Consider the following 7,876-nt stretch of genomic DNA (forward strand, 5'->3'; position numbering starts at 1 on the left):
TACACCCCGCCTCTCCAATGAGATCCTACATTTCAATCTTCTGTCCTGGAGAAGTTTCAAAATGCCCTCCATTTTGAGCAGGACTAAGAAGCATGCATTTATATTTATGCTAGTGTTGTTGTTTTAGTTGTTTTGTTTTGTTCTGAGTTGGCCCCTTTTTTCTTCAACGTCCTACATTTCGCGGTGCCCTGTCCTCCTTTGAGGCGAGGACATCTGGTCACCCTGGAAAGAGGGTCCCCATAATAAATAAGTCAAAAATGACTTGGAGGGACACCAACAACAGCAACAAAAAGTGACCCGGATGGAACGGTTCATTTCTTATTCTTATTCAGGAGGAACACAAAAAGTTCACTGAGGAAATGTTATTATTATTATAGTTTATTTCTATAGCGTTGTAAATGTATTTACAAATATTACATTGAGTAATTTTTTAATTCAATATATGTATGTATGTATGTATCTCAGGAATTCTCCCTGGTTGGTCATAACAACACAACTATAGTCAAGGGGAAGAAGCCAGGGCTTTCCTCTCTTTATGAGGCCAGACTCGCTTCACAATTGAACAACTAACAGAGAAAGCGAGACACACACTTATGCTCTTATAGTGCTGCTATTCCACTTTGACTGCTCTCTGGCTGCCTCCTGTTGCATTCTGGGATTTGGAGTTTAAGGAGAGGCATTTGGAATTCTCAGCCAGAGAGCTCTTAGGCCTCGCTGAACTACAAACCCCAGAATGCAACCTAGCAGCAAAAGTAGAATAGCAGCACTATAAGAGCCTAGTGCCTTAATGTGGGATGTTGGGACAAATCTGAAGAAGCCCTCCAGTCATAAATACACACACACACACACACACACACGTGTGTGTATATATACACACTACACACACATATATTTATACCCTGCTCTGGCTGCTTTATACCCTGGCCTAAAGGCTCTCAGAGTGGCTTCCAGATATTCAGACGGTTCTCAGTTCTCCTCAGGCTTACAATCTAAAATCCCAGGATAGGGTTCACCTTAGAGTCACCATAAGTCAGAAACTAGTTGAAGGCACACAACAACAACAACAACAACAACAACAGGGGTCCATTTAATACTTCAAATGCCAGCAGTGTCTCAATATTTATTTATTTATTATATTGATTTATATCCCGCCCATCTCCCAGGACAGGGACTCAGGGCGGCTTACATTAAACGCAATTACAATACAATACAAATAATAATAATAATAATAATACATTAAAATAAAATATTAAACTACTAGAACAAAATAAGAGGATAAAAATGTCTAAAATGCATTAAAAAATAATATAGCACCCAGGGCGTTTTGAACGTCTGTTTGGAAAAGGAACAAGTGCCAAGCAACCAAGATTTCCATCTATATACATCTGAGGGTTGCTGTAAGTAGGAAAAGGCTTGAAGGCATGCAACAACAGCATCCACACTGTAGAAATAATGCAGTTTGACACTGTTTTAACTGCCACGGCTCCATCCTACAGAATCCTGGGAGTTGTAGTTTTGTGAGGCGCCGCCAGCACTCTCGGCCAGAGAAGGTGCAAGACTTTGTAAAACTACAAATCCCAGGGGTTCCCTAGGCTAGGGGCACCACAACACTTTAAAAGGTGGGTGTTAAACTGCATTTTATCTATGGTCCAAAACACACTGCTGCAATAATCCAATTGTGAGACCGCTTTAACTGCCCTGGCTCAGTGCTAGGGAATCCTGGGAATCATAGTTTATTGTGGCACCAGAGCTCTGACAGAGAAGGCTCAATGCCTCAGAAAACTACAGTTCCCAGAATCCCCTGGCATTGAGCCAGGGCAGTTAAAGTGGCCTCAAAACTGGATTATTGCTGTGGAGAGTGAGACGAGAGCCAGAGGCGCGAGGGGACGACAAATAGTCCCTGCATTTATCCCTCTTCTCTTTCTCGTCCCGCCTTTTTTCTCCCTTCTCCCCTTCAGCTCTTAAGCGAGCCGACTTTCCAGAAAGTAGTTCTCGCGCTCACTTCTCCCCCCCTCCGAGTGCAGCGCGGAGGGGTATCGGGGATTCTGAGCGCGCGTGCTGTCGACTCACTCGCTCCCTTTCGAAATGTGCCTCCGCCGCTGGTGGCGTGAGGATAAAGAGGGTGCTAAGAGAGGTGCTAGTTCAGTTCACTTATATAAGCGGTACAGAAAGCGGACGCACTAAAGTATAGGACAGTACTTGCCCATAGAGAATCATTGAAGAATAGATAGAGAATCGTGGGAGAATAATTGCCCTTTAGGAAAATAGGGAGATTACTTGCCCATAGAGAATCATTGGAGAATACTTGCCTATAGAGAAACCATACTTGCCCGTAAGGAATCATTGAGAAATACTTGTCCATAAAGAATCATTGAGGATTATTTGTTCATAGAAAATAATTGGGGATTACTTGCCCATAGAGAGTCATGGGGAATACTTGTCCATAGAGAATCATTGGGGATTACTTGCCCATAGAGAATCATAGGGAATACTTGCCCATAGAGAATCATGGGGAATACTTGCCCATAGAGAATCATAGGGAATACTTGCCCATAGAGAATCATAGGGAATACTTGCCCATAGAGAATCATAGGGAATACTTGCCCATAGAGAATCATGAGGATTATTTGGGTTTCATAGAAAATATTGGGGGATTACTTGCCCCAATAGAGAGTCAGCGGGAGATACTTGCCCATAGAAGAATCATGGGCACAGTATTCCCCATGATTTAGTTTATGAATCGCTGTGTAAATGGTTACAGCGCTTCATGAGAATATAAAGGTTACTAATAATAATAATAATATTAATAATAATAAGAGAGAATCCTATGGGGATTACTTGTTCATAGAGAATCCATTGGGGGATTACTTGCCCCATAGAGAAACATGGGGAAGGTTGCGTGCCTCATAAAGAGATCAGTGGAGGAATAACTTGCCTATAGAGAAACGCATAACTTGCCCGTAAGGAATCATTGAGAATATTTGTCCCATAAAGAATCAGTGAGATTATTTGTTCATAGAAAATCATTGGGGAGTACGTGCCCTAGAGAGTCATGGGGAAGATTGCCCATAGAGAGTCATAGAGAATACTTGTCCATAGAGAATCATTGAGGATTATTTGTTCATAGAAAATCATTGGGGATTACTTGCCCATAGAGAGTCATGGGGAATACTTGCCCATAGAGAGTCATGGAGAATACTTGTCCATAGAGAATCATTGAGGATTATTTGTTCATAGAAAATCATTGGGGATTACTTGCCCATAGAGAGTCATGGGGAATACTTGCCCATAGAGAGTCATGGGGAATACTTGTCCATAGAGAATCATTGAGGATTATTTGTTCATAGAAAATCATTGGGGATTACTTGCCCATAGAGAGTCATGGGGAATACTTGCCCATAGAGAATCATGGGAAATACTTGTCCATAGAGAATCATTGGGGATTATTTGTTCATAGAAAATCATTGGGGATTACTTGCCCATAGAGAGTCATGGGGAATACTTGTCCATAGAGAATCATTGGGGATTACTTGCCCATAGAGAATCATGGGGAATACTTGCCCATAGAGAATCATGGGGAATACTTGCCCATAGAGAATCATGGGGAATACTTGCCCATAGAGAATCATGGGGATTACTTGTTCATAGAGAATCATTGGGGATTACTTGCCCATAGAGAATCATGGGGATTACTTGTTCATAGAGAATCATTGGGGATTACTTGCCCATAGAGAATCATGGGGAATACTTGTCCATAGAGAATCATTGGGGATTACTTACCCATAGAGAATCTTTGGGGATTACTTGTTCATAGAAAATCATTGGGGATTACTTGCCCATAAAGAATCATGGGGAATACTTGTCCATAGAGAATCATTGGGGATTACTTGTTCATAGAAAATCATTGGGGATTACTTGCACATAGAGAATCATGGGGAATACTTGTCCATAGAGGATCATTGGGGATTACTTGTTCATAGAAAATAATTGGGGATTACTTGCCCATAGAGAATCATAGGGAATACATGTCCATGGAGAATCAGTGGGGATTATTTGTTGTTCATAGAAAATCATTGGGGATTACTTGTCCATAGAGAATCATGAGGAATACTTGTCCATAGAGAATCATTGGGGATTACTTGCCTTTTAGGAAAACATGGAGATTACTAGCCCATAGGGAAACGATGGGACCAATAGGGAAACATGGGGATTACTTGATTCTTTATGGGCAAGTATTCCCCATGATTCTCTTTGGGTAGGTAGACTCCAGTGATTCTCTATGGGCAAATATGGTTTCTCTATGGGCAAGTACTGTCCTGTGGTTTAATATGTCCCCTTTCTGTACCGCTTATAAGTGAACTAGCATCCCCTTAGCGGTTTACAGTGTATCAGTGATACCTTTACTGGCCAACGAAAATGCACAATACACTTGTTGCAAGCAATAGAGAGATTTTCAAAGTCCAGGAATTTTAAAGTTCACTAGTATCTCAACAGGGACTCCTCTTTTGCAATCGAGTATGCCTCCATTCCAGTAAAACATTTTTTTTCTTCTTAAATTTGGACTGAATCTACATGTTTTACCTCTATGTCACCAAAATGTTTCTGAAGCAAAATCATGGAGACTTCTTGAGGGATCCGTTGTTCTCTGCCTGCAAAGAGGCCTGTGACCTCACTGGAATGGAGACATACTGGACTGCAAAAGAGGGGTCCCTGTTGAGATGCAAATGGACTTTAAATTTCCTGGACTTTGAAAATCTCCCTCTAGCCACATGGTCAGGAGGAGGAGGAATCTGCCTGCAGAACACATCCTCCCCATCATAACATCTTTACTAAGAGCTGAAACAAGATGCAGGCATCTAACATCTCCAATTGTTTTTTCCCCCTCCTGTTTGGTTTGTAATATCTTGCTTGATGAAAAAGCACATGGAACTTCAAAAGCTTACAACAAGTATATTGTGCATTTTGGTTGGCCAATAAAGGTTATCACTGATGGATTTTTGTGTGTACAGTGCTCCCGTGTCATACACAGATGCACCATATGCAGCTTTCAGCATATATGTTGAAAGCCGCGAGGGAGTGCGCGGGGCACAAGGGGCGGCGCGTCCCATTAAGACTAATGGGGCGTTTGCCCATGGCAAGCGCATGCCGCCACGCCATCCATGAGCCCCATTATTTTCAATGGGGCTCGAGCATACGCATTTTGTTTTTACACGGGAGGGTCCAGAACATCGGATCCCCCATGTAAAAAAAGGATGCATTGTATTTCTTAAATGGGCAACACAGCTATCGCTGCATGATTTACGATGTCTGAGCCAATTGCCTACAACAAGGTGGGTATTCATTTTACTTGGGTGCTGGAATAGAGGGCATGCTTATCAAATTTGCAGGCGGCACCAAATTAGGAGGGGTAGCTAATACTCCAGAGGACAGGATCAAAATTCAAAATGACCTTAATGGATTAGAAAGCTGAGCCAAAGCTAACAAAATATATTTCAACAGGGAGAAATGTAAGGTACTGCACTTAGGCAGAAAAAATGTAATGCATAGATATAGGATGGGGGACACCTGGCTTGGCCTGGGAGGGAGTGAAAGGACAGGCCCAATGCCATTGGGCCTGAAGAGGAAGAGCTCTCCCCTCCCTCCTTCCAACTGACATCTTCTGGCCTTAGAGCGAGCGAAAGGACAGGCCCAACACCATCGGGCATGGCCTCAATTAAGAAAAAGAGCCCTCCCCTCCCTCCTTCCAACTGTCATCTTCTGGCCTTAGAGCTAGCGAAAGGACAGGCCCAACACCATCGGGCATGGCCTCAATTAAGAAAAAGAGCCCTCCCCTCCCTCCTTCCAACTGTCATCTTCTGGCCTTATAGCGAGCGAAAGGACAGGCCCAACACCATCGGGCATGGCCTCAATTAAGAAAAAGAGCCCTCCCTCCAGTCCATCTGCCTTGGTCCAGGCCTCAGAGGGAGAGAAGAATGCTGGACCTGATCGCCCCCCCCTCACCATTCCCTTCTACTTTTGTGTCGTGTCTTTTAGATTGTAAGCCCGAGGGCAGGGAACCGTCTATTATCCCCTCTGTTGTAAACCGCCCGGATTCCCAGTGATTGGGCGGCATATAAATAAATCCTATTATTATTATTATTGAAGGCCATACATTAAAAAAATAATTTAGAGTCTTAGTGGACCACAGACTGAACATGAGTCAGCGATGTGATGTGGCAGCTAAAATGCCAATGTGATTCTAGGCTGCATCAATAAAAGTATAGTGTCTAGATCAAGAGAAGTAATAGTGTCACTCTATTCTGCTTTGGTCAAGCCTCACCTGAAATACTGTGTCCAGTTCTGGCCACCGCAGTTAAAAAAGGATGTTGACAAGCTGGAGCATGTCCAGAGGAGGGCAACCAAAATGGTGAAGGGACTGAAAACCATGTTCCAAGAGGAGAGTCTTAGAGAGCTGGGTTTGTTTACCCTGGGGAAGAGAAGGTTAAGAGACTATGTGATAGTCCCGTTTAAATATTTGAAAGGATGTCATAGCAATAGCATGTACATTTCTGTACTGCTTATCAGTGAGCTCAGCACTCTCCAATTGCTCCCAACAAACTGGGTACTTACGAAAGGATGGAAGGCTGAGTGGATCTTGGAGCCCTCCTTTAGGATTGAATTCACAATGTTGTGGCTGCAGGACTGGCATTTAATCACTGTGCCACCAAGGCTCCTGTAGATGAGACACCTCCAAGAACCCCTGTACTCCACTTCTCTGCTCAGTTCCTGCAAGCCCATGCCTGTGTCCTCCCGGATTGAGTCCATCCATCTGACATGTGGTCTTCCTCTCCTTCTCCCCTCTAGCTTTCCTAACACCATTGACTTCTATTTATCAATGCCTTCTCATTATATGGCCAAAGTACATCAGCCTCAGTTTAGTTATCTTGAGCCTGGTGTATACCTTTCGGAATGTCTGGACTGGTGGCAGCCTATTTCCCTCCGGAGGGAAGCCTCAGCTGCCAAACCACATGGCTTCCCTCCGGAGTAAAAAGAAACTGGTGTTTCCGGGTTCATTTTAAGGTGCTGGAGTGATGTCGCGAGTGCACCACTGGTGCACTCACAATGTAAGCGACATGCGGTGCAGTATGGATGCTGCGCGGTGCTTACGTCACAATGGTGGCGCCCGTGTACACAGGACACTACCATTAGTACGCTGCCACTCTGTACTAGGGTTAGGGACCATGCAGTTGGTGCGCTGTCCCTAACCCTAGTCTCACTGCCACCACGACCCTTTCAGCCCCTATGTCTCAGGCCTTGGCTTCTAAGGAGATCTCTGGCTTGATCTGTTCCAAGACCTATCTGTTTGTCTTTTTGGCTGTGCATGGTATCCTAAGTCTCTTCTCCAGCACCACATCTCAAATGAGCTGATTTCCCTTCTGTGGGATGCAGTGGCTTAGTGGTTAAACACATCAACTCTGATGGTCAGAAGGTTGGCAGTTCAAGGACCAAGTGCCACATGATGGGGTGAGCCCCCTTCTAGTCCCAGCTTCTGCCAACCTAAAAGTTCAAAAGAAGGCAAATGCAAGTACATATTCGCTAGGGTTAGGGGCACAAGACTCTGAATATGGAAAAACTCAAATAACAAAAACACCATGTTTTTACCTGAGAGGACATCTCTCTAGGAACCTCTAGGTCCTCCAGTGCAACTCTCTGTTCAATGTCCGATTGACACTAACCATAGAACTGCACAGGAGGAACTACAAATGCCTAGTAGAGTATTCTCTCTAGGAACCTCTAGGTCCTCCAGTGCAACTCTCTGTTCAACGTCCGATTGACACTAACCATAGAACTGCACAGGAGGAACTACAAATGCCTAGTAGAGTATTCTCTCTAGGAA

The sequence above is a fragment of the Sceloporus undulatus genome, chromosome 1 (genome assembly GCF_019175285.1).
Source record: "Sceloporus undulatus isolate JIND9_A2432 ecotype Alabama chromosome 1, SceUnd_v1.1, whole genome shotgun sequence".
Lineage (NCBI taxonomy): Eukaryota > Metazoa > Chordata > Lepidosauria > Squamata > Phrynosomatidae > Sceloporus > Sceloporus undulatus.